Here is a 16,065-nt window from a genome sequence, read left to right as displayed (position 1 = left end):
AGCATTTTTTTACTTGCGAATTACCTCAGGAGTTAGGTACAAGGAAGTTTAATCTTTTTTGAACCTTCACAATGTCACTGGCAAGGATACGCAGACTTCGTAAACAGGAAACAAAACACGATCGAGGAAAACAAAAATGGCGCTTTCTAAAAACGCGTTTTCGAAAATGGAACACCGAATTCACTTTTCAAATGTTTACCGATATCGGCGACCGTAGACGGAGAGTGAAAGTGAGCACAACATCAGTCTGACCCGCTCAGATGTAGTGTAACTAATCGGCCATTGTACCCTGCCTGGTACCTACACTTTGTAAAATATAGCATGAGTCCTATGACGTTTGATTGGCAGATGCTTATCTTAAGTAATTAAATAACTTTTTTTTTTCTTAAAAAAACGAACAAATGACAAATAAAAATTTATAGATTTGACAGCTGTCATAGGGTGCATACTAATTTAAAAAAGTTTAGTCTGCGGTTTATCTGATATCGTTTTCATTGCTATTAGGATCACAGACAATTTGAAGGTTCCACTTCACCGCTCCGATGACTGCATCACTAACCGTTTCCTTTAATTTTTATCCATCATCCGTTGCCCAATCGTCTGTATCAATTTGTCTCGTAACAAATTACGATTCATTGAAAACCTCCGGTCATCGATTTGCCCAATCAGAAGAGGCGATTATCACGCCGTAAACGTTTCCGCCAATCATGTCAATCTCCATAATCCACTCGGAAACTAGGCGTTGATCGGGGAAGTCGCACGATATTTTTTTTCGGTTAAGAGGTGGCGATCTTGTGAACCAGTATACGAGACTCCAACAGTATTGTGTTAACTAGCCTACAGTCCCACGCTTATTCTCGTTCGTCTTCCGTAATAACCTCTATGTCATAACAAGATACTTGTAATGCAGTATAATTTAAAATGTAGACTAGGTATTCTTTATCATATTTATGCTTTATTTATACATAATATTGTGACATTATTAGATCATTCGCGGGGCGTGGACCTCAATACATTTATCGCTTTAAAATAGATAACTTTAAATCTCTAGGTTGTTAGTCTCCGTGATATAATATAACCAATATTAACTCACTGTATTTTGGAGTACTCTATGTACCTATATATGGCAGATCCAAGGCTGTTGTGATCTTTGGCCCTGATACGTGGTTCTACACATATTAACTAGGGAAAGGATGATGCGGTACATCGCAAAAAGGAGGGGTTTCATAAGTTTATGTATATCTGCCGGTCCCGTAGCAGAATTTTATCCATCGAATGAGGAATTGAGTAAAAAATTACCTCATATTAAATACCTACCTACATACAGATACGTTAGTATATATAATATATAAAAGTAAAATTTTCACAAACATGTAATTGTACAGTCGGCAAAAGAGCTACATAGGCCACCCCAGCGGCAGAGCAAACACTTTAATTTCATGATCTACTGACGGGAGATACGCGACATGAACAGAGATTGTTTGTATGTATCCATAAAATATTGTTTGACCCATCTACCCATGAGTTTCAGGGTCGAAATGTTTTCGATGAGGTTGCACACATATCTCTTTTATTAACCGTATATAAAAGCCAATATGAAAACATTACTACATCTTTGCAAAAGTATTACAAAACGTCCATTTCGGCAAAGCGATTGCGATTTCGAAAACCGAGTACAGCTCTTGTTTTGTTTAATTGTGATTTTTTGATCGATATTGTATAACATTGTTCGATTAGTGATAATTTCGACACGGCCGCGGTTCTGATTGGCCGTTGACCTTAATAGGTACTGTCGTTTGTTGCGGTAGGTGGCAAGGACGGTATTTAAGATCAGCTATTGAGTCTTCGACGAAAATTAATAGTCTTATCCTATTGATGAAAGTTATTTGTAAGTCTGAGAAGCTATTGTCAGTCACTGACTACCTAGCCTGTAGGCACGCAATCGTACATAGGTAGCGGTTTAAAAGTTCTTTTTTCATGGTAATAGTTAGACCTCATGAAAGTTTAAGTTGTTGTACGAAATATCCACTATTTTTATTTATTTTACAATAAATGACAACAAACATAAAGGCCAAAAGATTCCAGAAGCGCGTGGGCATAGCCTAACATGTTGGCACTGAAACATTCAATGTCAAACATTAATTCTGAGAGCAAACTTTCCGAAACTGAAAGTTAGTAGGTATAATGTTGCCATCTTATTTGCGATTCGACAGCTTGTCTTGAACTGTCAGTGTGGATTACAGTCCCAGTTGGCAACTTAAATAACGAAAAAAAGTTTATTTTTTGTTTTCTGTTACGAATTTCTATATTAGGTATATCAGCTCATCAACGTGTTCTGTAAACAAGTATACCAAAAAAATATCGACAAATATGAAACCAAAATGACTTATTTTATTATTTGCAAAATATAGATACGACTGGCGCTAAAATATATTTGCGGAACTTCGTAATTTACTAGAAAAGAGAGCTTTTGTTTGGCTTTGAAAATAAAATAGAGGCTCGATTGACGTTCGCTCTAGTCCATTATTCATACTACCTCTAGGCTCTCACAAAGGATTTATGCGGAATACTCGGCACAAACCTATGAAAATATCACGGATTTATTTTCTAGACTTTTCGATTCGATTTATATTTCACCATCATTTGGCCAGAGAGAAACTTACAAGAGAAATATAGGTGTACCGCTGTTGAGATTCGCTTCAACGAAATAACCCTTTCCAGACGACGAAAGAATATCTGAAATATTTTATTAATTTACTTACTCCATTTATATAAATAACTAAAGTTAATTGAACTGTAACCGAATCACTCCTTTCAAGAGAAGCCAATGATTTTTTTTTTTGTGAAAAACAACGCCTACGCAGTTGTTGAATCAATTTCTTAATTTGAAATTCGAATCCATAGAGCACATTTTTATCCACGCAACGTATAATGAAGGAGCTTCTAAATAGAGCTAAGTGTATGACGAGACCGGACAAGTAACACATGTCAAAAGAGATCTTAGGTATGAATATGCTGAAAGGATTCAGAAAGCCACCCGTAAAGTCGAGGTAAATGAGACCCTAATGAAACAGCGGTAAAGACAAATTTAAATTCAACGTGCTCATCAAATAATGCCAGAATACCTACTTCGGTGTTGGCGGAAAATATCTGGCGTTAATCTTGAATAGGTTGACGAGATTATGCCCCCTGGTACAAATTTCATCATTTAATGGAGTGTAAATTGAGAGACGCCAATATTATATAGGTAGGTTAGAACAAAACAGTTTCTTTTAATTATTGAGAGTCTCGTCCTTTGTCGTAAAAACTTTAGGTAGGTACCTAAGTAGTAAATATTTCAAATACTGCAGAATATACCTAACTGTTACTTTTTTAAACTTGGTGCTATTCACTGGAACTTTTTCATAGCGGTCGAGTGTAGTTTGTTTGATAAACTTTACACGGTTTTTTTCATAATCTTTTGCGTCACCGACCAACAGCTGACGCACTTCGTCTCAGGGTGATAGAGAGAGAAAAAACATAACAAGTTCGACGAAGCGTTCGCAGGAAAACAATGAAAAAAGATTTACTTTATAGCCTGCATTCAAATTTAAATTTAGTTGGTTTAGTTCCTGTTTTGCTGAGGCATTGTACACTGATGCTTTGAGTTTTTCACCTACTTTTTATCTGACAAGGATAACATGAAAAAAATATGGAACTTACTAAACTTAGTGCATGGTATTGATTAATGTTAAATAAATAAAACTAGGTGTTTCTATTTGTACAGATGGTTCAAACAAGTTTACCATCAAATGTAAATAAACATACATATATATGGCTTGCTTTACTTGGCAAAATTCCGTAAAATCTATGAAAATAAACTTCAGTTAACGCTTGCTATTTATGAATGTATTCAAGTTACGCCAAATTAATTACAGTTATAAAGTTATAAACAAAATGAGATTTACATTTGCAAAACCCAATCCAAATGATTAAATTATAAAAAAATATTAATAATAAATAAATTAATGATGCAATTGCGTGACCTTTTAAAAAATTCGATGCACAGATAACAATATTTATGATTAAAAAGTAGGCACGGACGACGCATATTTTAAAGATATGTTAGATACATCATAGATCAACAGAGATAAATCGTACGCGACATGTTAAAAGAAAGTTTTTATAAACATTCTCTAATTATCAACATTTTAGCGCTATTGAGACCAAATGGCTCATTAAACATAAGAGGCAAAAACATAAGCATTGCTTACGCAAGTACTGCAAGATGTGTCCTGAATGAGAAGACTTTTAGTACATAAGTAGAGAGTATACATCTAATGTAGAGACAAAACTATAGATTGTTGATTTAAGCGATCGACGGATGCTAAGTTTTATGACAACTGAACGTGACCATAGTGTTGTGAGTAGCGCGCGCGCAGGACGTTGCAAACCAAAACATCTCACAAATCAAATAACAAATTTTACATGCTTTAAAATTATCAACGATATCTCCGATAGCAATGAGTCACATGGATCCATTCTAAATACAAATGTTGATAACATTTTGGAAACACAGGAGAGCGTATCTGATACGAAAGATAGCAAAGAAAGTGTGTAAGTTAATAACAAAATAGAGCAACAAAGTAAACCATTTGAACAAAACCAAGAAGACCGTGAAGATGTAGCAAGAGAGGCCCAAACAGAACATGTAAACAGCTGCAAGAAGGATGATTAAATATGCAATTAAAGTAATGCAAACCAATGGAAAAACTAGTCGACGCGCGTGACGGTAGCCGGCGAAGGAAAACCACACTTAAGAACTGATCCTTTTTGCACTGCACACTTTGGTTTTAACCTTGGAAATCCCAGGTGATGATCCGTCAACATTAGTTTTTGCACTGACACCACAATATTTGCACTTATACAGTTGCGAAACAAAATCGAAAGTCCAAGTTGTCGGACGGACTGCGCGGACGCGATGCGTGCGGGCCGGAGCGGCGGCCGGGGGCGACTGGCGCGGCGCCTGCGCACTGCGCGACGGTTGATAAGCCCGTGAAAGCAACTCTTGCGCAGGTGACTGAAATCCATCCATCACCGACTACTCTATCTTCAACACTCGACGCGGTAAAGCACTTCATTACTTGCGAGGAAATGCTTTCTACGCCATTTTCTTCACTAGACGGACGCTAATGCGACAGAGGAAAACACTACTTTAAACCGGAGAGCAATCTTTCAAGTCATTACTGGGAGGCTTAATGACAGATTTTCTCAACAAAGCAACAATAGCTGGCGATGTTGGACATATGAAACCTATTAAAGCTAATGGTCCGAGCACAACGCCTTGAGTGACACCTCGTTTTAATTGAGAATTGGATGCGAGTAATTCAAAAATCCTGTCCAGCTATACAGCAGGTTTGCAGGTAATTATGTGCAGGTTTATTTGGAGTGAACATCCTCCTTCAATCGGCCATCTGCTCTTCTGCGGTAACAATCTCCGAAGCCTTATGCCTGCGGGAGCGGCGCCATCTGTCGATCCGGTCACGTATTTCATATATAAAATATTACACCGATGCGTGTGCGTCACTCAAACTGAGCAAATACAGATCATCACCTGTTACAGGCTTAGCAACAATACGTATAAGGTGATTAACTCCAAGGTCGTTAGCATCGCCCGCTGACAAGATTCGCATTTTTCGTATAATAATTAAGCATCTACTTATTACTATCAAACATATTTAATGTTATAAATAAAAAGAAAAATGTCCAGCAACAACTCACGTTTCTGACCTCAAATTAATTCAAGACTGTGACGGGAATACATTTTCTGTTCAATTTGGTAATACTTTATAAGCGTCGTTAACATTGACATTTTCTAAGAAGCCGATTTTGGTAGCGTCCCCGTTTCGATAAAATTCCGAAGCGCTTTTAATCCCATTAATTCCGTGTAAACATAAACATACGAACTAAAGACGATTTCTTCATACACTTGCAAGTGGAATGTCCCAATCGCTGCATGATCTCGTTACCGAGTGGGACACTGGATCCGAGACACAATATCTCCGTATGGTGTTATACTGTGAATTACAAAGTTTCTAGACACGCGATACGTGCAAGGCCGCTGGAGTGGAACCGGTCCGTTTGACCGACTGCGACACTTGTGATCACTATTAATAGAGCGTCCTACCTCCTATCTATTGGTCATAGGATCAGGCTGATATTACCACACGAGTTTCTAAAGAGGAAATATAATATACATGCAATGTTTACAGTGAAAAGCACAACGCTGGCTTGCATTGATACCTTTGTGTGGGTTGTGGAGAGTGTAGCCGTAGTCATATTAAAATATCAGGTTTGTGCTTATGTTATAAGTTACTAGCTGTTCTCGCGAGCTTCGCTTCGCCTTAAAAAGTTTTCCCGTGGGAATACCGCGATAAAAAGTTGCCTATTTTCTTTCTCAGGGTCTAGACTATCTGTACACCAAATTTCATTAAAATCCATTTAGTAGTTTTGGCGTGAAAGAGTAACAGACAGACATAATTATTTTCGCATTTATAATATCAGTTAGGATAACTTGCCTGTCCTGCAAACTTAGCTTCGCCTTACAAAGTATCCTGGGATTAAATATAGCCGCTACTGTCAGTCTACGCTACGCTTAGCTAATATTTCCAATACCACCCAACACAAACCACATCAACTAAAACCAAAGACAACAGGTGACCGCAATCTTATAGTAGATGAAACAGATAAGCAAGTTAAAACAGTAGTCTCTCCTTAGATTACCAATATACGAACAAGATGGAGTGTCACAGCAAAAAAATTGTCCCCGTTGTGTTTACTGTCCGTTTTAAGTGTAACCTAATGACACCCAATGAATAGAGTGTCAAATCCTCTATTTAACCGAACTTATTCAAAATAAGAGATCAGTGTTGAAAGTGGGGAGACGTATAAATGTCGATTCGTTTCGTTTGCACTGACACTCCATCGTCTCCGTACATTGTTCATCTAAGAGCCTCTCAGTGGGTTTGTCGGGCGGCAGCACGCAAGGCCGTTCGGCCCGGTACTGTTACAGTTACTTACCATGTTGCGGTCAGCTGAGTATAAATAGCCATATTGGCGCTTTTACTAACGGATCTACACGGTAAAGGTAGCACTGTTGTTAAGAAGATGTGCTTTGAATTGTGGTCTTAGTAGCACAGAAGGTAAAGACTGTGATTGTTTAACATGATGAACACAGATATTTGTTCTCAGGTCTTGGATGTGCCCGTGATATGGCAATAGGCCCGCCCCCTATTACATTGGGACTAACATAAACACTGGCGAAAAGTGGGTGCAGCAATGCACCTCTGCCTACCCCGCAAGGGAGTACATTAGTACAAGGAGTGAGTGTTTGTTTGTTGTTTAACATGATAAAGATTGTAGTATATAAGGGTATAGTGGTAATATATGCGTCGAAAACTTTGAAAAGTATATCATAATATAAAAAAAAATTGTGAATAATTAGGCTTCCTTGTTAGTACAGGATTCCTGAGGAATAGGTCAATTATCTAATACTGATATGTGCGTCAACGATTAGTGCTCAGCTTACTCCTATAATTGCTGAAGAGCTATTAGCGAGACGATAATAGTAGCATCCAATTCAGCAGATACATACTGGCCATGTGGAATTTCTGTGTATACCTATACATATGTGTATTGTGCAAGTTAGATAAAACATGAGAGGTAAATAGTATCATCCAACTTACTGTTTTAGCTTAGTCGTACAGAAACAATAACAAAAAATTACATATTTTTTAAACAAAGAAAGGTACCAAAAACAAGCCAAAATCTTTAACTGACACCACTACTGTTTGGTGGCATCCACCGTGACACGGCACTGGAGGGTTACTATAAACAGACGAAAAACGAACGAACGAGACTTATCGTGCAATTGGCACGTTTATTACAACGACATATATTTTGAGTGACCTACCTGGTTTTTAGTCGCATGAAGTTAATACAATAAGATTCTATTTCCGCCACTGTGCCCACTGCACACTGTACTAATGCCTAGCAATAAATAAATTTCGGGAGTCAGGAGCAAGCTTTTAGCAAGCAAATTATTCTAACCTCGAAAATTCTCAACATTTTCTCTGTTATTATTTGTTAGCGAAAACGTTCGCTGAATATTTAATTAAAAATTCACCTGCCCAACATTTTGTACAGTGCAATCTTGATTTTGTTTAGTCTAGCAGGTATTTTCACTGGAATTCTCCTTCAGTTATTTCGCTTCGTACCTAAATAACGAAACTGATTTTTCGTTTGGAAAATATACATTGCATCAAATTGAAAAGTAGTATCTGCGGATAAACATGCTAAAAAGTCACTGTACCAAAGTACCACAAAGATTGTATATTTATTTAAAAAAAAAAACATTTTTAGTATTAAAAAAAAACACGCACTCACGCCTTGTACTAATGTACTCCCTTGCGGGGTAGGCAGAGGTGCATTTCTGCATTTTTTTGTATACTACAGTACGTAAGTAGACTTTAATAACTGGATTTTGGAATATAGCCACCTTTAAGAGCACTCATAACATCAGCGGTGCGGTGCGTTCTGAGTGACTATTCTCTCGTCAACGTTGGCCATCGAGTGACGAACGTTGCGCAACCGTTGCGGCCGTCGTTGTAACGTTGCGTGATGTAGACTGGCTTGTCCCGCTTCCTACATATTTACATAGCACGTTACAGATAACTTGATACTTTATGAGGTTTAATTAAGTTGTGTTGATTTGATTTACGATGAGATAAGAATATTGGACTATTGACGTTGGGTTGATTGACTGATCGATACTGACGGAGAAAGGAGGTAACGATATACTATACTTTTTTGGGTAACTGAATTTACCAATTACTAAAAGTTTACAAGTTTTACTAAAACATGTATGGAAATTTTCTAAAACGGTCTTGTCCGTATCAATAGCAAAATGAATAACTATTATCAGGCAAAACTTACTTGATTTTCATTATTATTCTGCGATAGCATGTGCCAGGTCGTTCCAACACATAAACGTCGTTATTCCACTGCATTTTAAATTGATATTGAATGCAAAATATCACAAAACAAGTGTTTGTTGAAAACGTGAGGACAAGACTAAAATGTGGGCGTATTGCTATGATAGTGATAACTGTACGAATGCACGACAAATATACCAACCAATTTATTATACAGTATTTTAGTGTTAGAGTGCTTAACACTGTTTCAAGTATGTCTACGTATATAATAAAAATATTATAAGTATACATAAAATAAACAATATGTATCATTTTGAAAAAGCTGGAAGGGTCACTAGAGTAGTGCACAGTATGATATACATATATATTTAATTACCTAGTAATGTATTAGTAATGGTTGACTGTTAACTACGTTTATTGCTGTCAATAATAGCAAACAATTGACGATAAGAAAAAACTTACAAGGTTTTTGCTCCTATAAGATCCATAATAGACCTATTATTGAACGCATGTCTATAACACATTGTTAGCCAACATCGAATACGCCCATATTATGAACCTGATGACATATTAGTAGTCATCTTTGTAATGTAGCTTTATTTTGTTTAGGTATAACTTGTGTTACTGTGTTATTTACCTTTGCAGCTAAACAATCTCCTCATAACACGCTACTTTTTTCTCTAAAACTCGTCGAGTTTTCGGGTTGAAAATAAGAAGCCCAACGGGTTTTTTTAGGCAGGAATTGCCAGCGAAGTGATTCTGTAAGGCAAAACGAACATTTATGAATCTACGCTGCCTGTCGCACTGATACACGCTAAGGCTAAGGCTAAGGCTAAGGATACTAGCTAGGCGCCAAGCGCGCGGTACGGCGGATACGATACGATACCTCATTGGATAACGTGTGTAAGTATTACTACGGATTTAACGTAACTACTAACTATAGGTACAGTTACCTAAGAGTTCCCGAAATGCCTTTATGGGATAATCTCTTTAAGGCTATATCTAGTCTAATAGGTAATTATGATAAATACGAACCAGTATGACAAGTAACATCTACCTACGTGAGCAGTGTATGTAAGAAATAATATTTCTAGTGGTCACTATGATGAAACAAACGACAGAAAATTTACTGTACTGTACTTATTGCTCAATGCCTAATGTATCATCAAATAAAAACTATCTTCGTCACACATTCCCATAAGTGAGGTGGTAGCCTCATGTCAAACAAAAAAGAACGCTTGTAACACCGGGCTAAGGTCACATTTTGCAATTACGCAGGTCAAGGTAGCGATTAATACTTTTAAAGAAGATGTTCATATTGCCAAATGCACGTTAAGAATTATGTCTAAATCAGAGGTTCTCAATATGTGTTTATTTATTTTTGTGTGCCGTGGGGCCATAGTCCTCCAATATATACCTATTACCTACATTATGTATACTGAGAAAGTACACATGTCTTGCAACTTTATATTATTAATGAAATCATGTAATATTAACCATTTGCATTTAAAGGCGAACCTATAATACTCTACTACTTCTCTACCTGTTTACCTATTTCGCTTAGTTAGGTTGTTTAAACCGATGATACGAAATATTGAACTCGATAGTGAGCCCGAAATTAACAAATGTGGTCATCCCTGGTATAAAATGAATAAAGAATAAATGAATACAAAGTACAGAAAGTAATTGAATAGAATTAAAACATCATTAGGAATTATACATTCTGTTGGGCAACAAATTGCCTTCACAAATCGCGTTGTCTGACTGATATTAAAATCAGATTCATTAAAAATCAAACGTCTATATCTAACATGACAACAAAATACTAAGATAAGATGTTGCTATCCTTGTAAGCTGTGGTTACCATTAAGTGGATGGTCACCTGACCTGAAACATCTATTGTTAAACTAGCTGTTCCCGCGCGCTTCGCTTCGCTTTAAAAAGTTTTTCTGTGGGAATTGCGGGATAAAAAGTAGCCTATGTTCTTTCCCAGGGTCTATACTATATGTACTTATATCAAATTTCATTCAAATCCGTTCAGTAGTTTTGGCGTGAAAGAGTAACAGACAGACAGACAGACACACAGTTACTTTCGCATTTATAATATTAGTTAGGATTAAGTAAGCTGTTTTTTTAATGTAATGTGTACCATCTGTTGGTGATCCTTAAATAAATAAATGAATAAGATAAAAACGTTACATAAAATATTAACTTCACGGCCAATGAGATATCTAATTTAGTGTGGTCAGACATCGCACTCTCCTGATGCGAAAAAAAGTCATGATGTTTGCAACTGAGATAACTCTTGACAAAACATGTTACACTTTATTTTACAAACATATACTAATACTCTCATTGTCTTCCTTAGTATAAGTACAGTAACGTATATTATCTAGTAGTATAGACACTCTCATTTCTCAATTATTATAGTAACATAATTGACCTCGCTCGCACTATAGTGCCTATATAGAGTCAGCCTACAAAGAAGAAACCCTTTGTACACCCCTAACCCATTATATATAATATACATTATGTATAGGTATATCCCCAATGACGTCACACTAAAAACTACGTGGGCGGTATACCCATAATGTTTCCCCAGATGAGAGGGCAACAGGTTTCTTCTTTCAATGTTTACCCTTAATTTCGGCCATATTTCACTACAAACTTTTGCAGCTTTTCTGCGGTATTTTTCTGAAAAAAGCAAACATTTCTTCACTACCTCTAGAAAAAAACGGAAAAGGAAAATACTAGTATAGTTTCGTTTGGTAGATTTTAGACCAGCACTAAACAATTTCGCCGTGATTAGTTTGAAATACCGAAGGTTTACAGCGAAAATATGAATTTTCTTTTACCATTATTCTACTCGGGAGTGCCGTGAGGTGGAAAAGAGGCTTAAAATATGAAATGAGCCCAGAAAAGGTATGACTTGAACGAGAAATGGCGGTGCGAAGCCGCACCAGAGGCTTTAAAAATCGTGGCTTGAATCTTGCCTCGTTCATTTATATTGTATTGTAACGAACAGTGGTGGACTGTTAAATGTCAAGTGTAAGTGCTTTTTAAATTTTCACACTTTTATGCTAAATTCGCATCCTATACGGATTAAAAGGGCCACTGGTTCCAAAATCTTAAATCTAGATTTAGTGTTATTGGATTGTATCTATATACAGGTATACTATTGTAGGTATGTTTTTATAACTTTTTATTGATTTTTTAGTCCTGAAACAAGAGCGCCCGTAATAACCTTAAATTGTGATCCTCTTACAGATGCCAAACGCCTTCCCAATATTATTCTAGCCTAGAGGGGCGTCCCACGCCCCACTCTAACTTTGACTGACTGTGGTCGCAAAAAGTGGTTAGGTATATCTACTTTTACAATAATCTAAGTTTAAGCAGAAAAAATAATAATTTTATCACACTTCACAGTGAAGTTCCTAAATATAGGACGTTCGCAAAAACCTCCGTGAATAAATGAAGCCTATTACGAACGATCTAGGACAGATTATGCACCAGACGAAAAACCTGAAAGACCTACATTCCGAACAATGGATGACAGGCGGGGAATAATCTGGCTTCTATAATAATAAAAGAGAATTCGCATACTTTTTCCCACCGAGCGCACATAACATTAATTTTAAACAGAAACGCAGATTATTAATTGCTGTATTATTTGATAATCTACCGACTAGGACATTCGCGGTATAATTAATGAAGCGGCTTACTTAGTAAATTTGGCTAGGTTTATGTATGTTTTTTGTTAGTTTGTACTTATATAATAATGACACTAAACACGCCAGTATTGGACGCGTTGGAGTTAGTGGCCGCGTATTTCTAAAAAATGAAAGAGTAAAGTAAATACGTGGTAAATACATATACTAACTTAACTTTATAAAAAAAACACAATACGAGATAGGAAGAACTTAAGACGATACTGTAATCTTCCTAAAGTATAATAGATTGAATTAGATCAAAGTAAAAAATATAAGTCCTTGTTACAGGATTTATGTTGGTAGGTACATGAATATGTTATAGAGATACCTTGATCAAAAGCATTTATTCATCTATAATTTTACCTACTGCGTAATTTACAAAAGTAATAGTGTAAAATCTTGTGAACTTAATTCTAAATGCCTTTTTTTCTTGTTTAATTAAATTCGGTCCCCTCCCCCCCAAAATAACATTCACTTGCACGGCAAGCAAACATCAGAACTATAACTTCGGAGCATGTATGTATAAATAACAAGGAAACGGATAGCAGTATGTAAATTACTTTATTTTTAAATACAAAAATGATTAGTATTTTATAGTATGTTGGCGGTGCGTTAGATTTACGTAAGTGTGACGAGATTTATGGTCAATTTACTAGGATGTTTTATAATATACCTGCTTGCATACAGCAAGTTGTTATTGGTTTCGCTAATTATATATTATGTCGATTACGATTGTAGCCTGCAGCTGTTTAGGCTTTGGAGTGAAACTGAGATTAGCATAATATATTATTATTATCATTAAATTCCAAAACGAAACAAAAGCCCACAGACTTCGCTGGCTAGGCCATCTCCAGAGAATGGGAGAAGATCGTAGCGCAAAAAGAGCCTACATGGGCCGTCCGACGGGGCGCCGACCGGTGGGCCGGCCCAGGTACCGCTGGAGTGACGCGGTGGAGGCGGACCTGCGCGAGCTACAAGTCGTAGACTGGCACTGGACCGTCAGAGAAGTGGCGATCTCTTGTATCGGAGGCCAAGACTCACTTTGGGTCGCTGAGTCAGCGGAGTAAGTAAGTATCATTTAATTCTTTATTGCACAAAGTAAATTGGTACAAAGGTGAACTTAATGCTAGCAGCATTTTCTACCAGTTAACCTTTGGTGATGTTGAAAAAAAGATCTTTGACGATAGAAGATGGTCTATATTGAGTACTAATATACAATACATATAGATTAAAAGCATCCGTAATCCGTATACTAAATATAGTTCGTATATTCGTTTTATAATAAGGGATCTTGATGTTGTAATTCCACCAGAGAAACTAAGTGAATACTGCAACGTCCTCCATCTTACACTGTGATACTTTTTAAACCGTTTACACTTAAAAAAATTAACAGCTATAAATTAACAAGCCGCTGCTATTTACAACCGAGTAACTTGCTTCGGAGGGAGCCTGCAAAGTTTGAGGCTAAAATTATACAAGTCAACTTTGTTAACGTATGTTGGTAATGTTAACCCAGTAAGTTGCTCAAAAATACGTATACAAGATTGGTTTCTTCTAATCTATTCTCTTAGTAAACTTAACAAACCTATTTTCTATAGTAAATCGAGTTACTTTGTTAAAAATACTCAAGCTTCTTAGTATTACAAATCAATTCAATCTGTAACTGCAACAACTAACTTGGTTGAAGAAATGGACACAACTGTCGCCACAACCAACGGGCTTTGTTGTGTTTAGCAAAGTAATTTAGTAGGCTCAAATATGTCGCTTCGTAAAACTAGACAAGAAGCTTGATAATGATAATCAATTTATTGGGTAGGGACAGCTAATCTACTTGGTTATTTCTACTCAATTCATATTGGTATACGTAGCCAAGTTACTGGGTACTTCCAATCTAATACACTATGTTCTTTCTAGTCAATTAAGATTGGTATATTTAGCCAAGTTACTTTGTATTCTTAGACGGGTTTACTGGGTAACCATAGCTAAAATACTTTGTTGCAAGTACCATTTTAAACGACACATATCTATTATGCTATATATTTTCAGTATAAGCTGAACTATGACTTTACGTAAAGCCATTATACAAGGTCAGCTCATACTGAAAATATGTAGTTAGATATGTGGTCGTTTAAAATGGTACTTGCAACAAAGTATTTTAGCTATGGTTTCCCAGTAAACCCGCCTAAGAAAAAAAATGAAAGAAAATTATGTACATACGAAATTAGCTTTATTCAGTACACCATACAGTCATTTCAGGTAACAAACTACTTTGTTATAAGAATTAATCTTAAAACTAGTACACAATATCAAGAAACTGTGTTTGTTAATACATTGTTTACATAAAAAAACAAATGACAGTTATTGTAATGTTAGCAAGTTACTTTACATAAATTTATACTTTTAGTTGATTAGCCAGAACATAAGATAATAAATATAGAATAAGCTAAGATAATAGGTATGTAATGACCTAACTTTTATACAACCCAATAATACCGTCATATAAACTTTTAAATAGATCTAAATCAAACATAATTCACATTCATCATCGGGAAAATGATCATAAATGCTACACTCTAAACAGTTTTTACACCAAAAAAAATTAAAGTGCAATAAATTCTTTACATATTGTTCGTTTTCTATTATAAAATGTTCTGGTTGAGCTTCATTACAAACCGTCAAAAAATCACACCCAAAACACTTACTAGACAAAATAAAATGTGTCTTAACCCAAGGCCATTTTAAGTATTTCAGTAATTGGAAATGATTTTTAGTTAAAAAATTGTCAATATCTATGATCATCGATATCTTTGATGCGTAGGTCATATCAGGAATATATCGTACCTAATGTAATTTACACATTAAAGTAATATTAGACAATATTTTGCTTGATGAGAAGTAACTTAAGAATACAATTTAAACATCCATGCATCAATGGATTCACCGACAATAATTATAAAAGGTGACAGTGAGCCCATATTATAGAAATTTTGTTAGCTTACTTGTTACCATAGTACAGATATCGGAGTAACTTCTGACATGAAGAATAATACTGGCCGTGGTCTCTGCTTTTGAAGGACGCCAAATCTTTTTTGCTGCGTTCTTCAGCCTTAAGGGTGGTGGACGGTGGTATGAACAGCAAACATGCTATGTTTGATGTCTCCTCTGAACCTGAAATATAGATTATTAGCTATTATTTAGTTTATACCCCTTGTATATTGGTTATCACATAGGTATCATTTAAACTATAGATACTGCCTATGATAATCATTCAAACTATAGATACTGCTTAACAAAATTCCGTAAAAAACATAGGTAAGAATGAGAAAACATAGGTATTAGAATTTTTATACGAGTCGGGTAGGGTAGGGGTAGAATAGATAGAC

General features: G+C 36.0%; 1 protein-coding gene across 12 annotated transcripts in view; it reads right to left on the bottom strand.

Annotated features, from left to right (window-relative positions):
- Positions 1 to 16,065, bottom strand: part of LOC119691836 (IQ motif and SEC7 domain-containing protein 1) — a 147,428-nt gene that overhangs the window by 57,968 nt on the left and 73,395 nt on the right. For 4 of the 12 annotated variants that reach the window (XM_048630963.1, XM_048630965.1, XM_048630966.1 and 1 more), the window contains exon 1: positions 4,742 to 5,599. The exons of 5 other annotated variants lie outside the window; for them this stretch is intronic. The gene's annotated coding sequence lies outside the window, so the exon portion shown is untranslated. Of the gene's footprint in view, positions 1 to 4,741; positions 5,602 to 16,065 lie in introns of those variants that run through there. 3 more of the 12 variants (XM_048630967.1, XM_048630968.1, XM_048630972.1) reach the window with 2 other exon arrangements.

Source organism: Plutella xylostella, chromosome 27, assembly GCF_932276165.1.
Source record: "Plutella xylostella chromosome 27, ilPluXylo3.1, whole genome shotgun sequence".
Lineage (NCBI taxonomy): Eukaryota > Metazoa > Arthropoda > Insecta > Lepidoptera > Plutellidae > Plutella > Plutella xylostella.
Note: the sequence above shows the minus strand (reverse complement) of the source record. Positions and strands in the feature narration are given on the sequence as shown.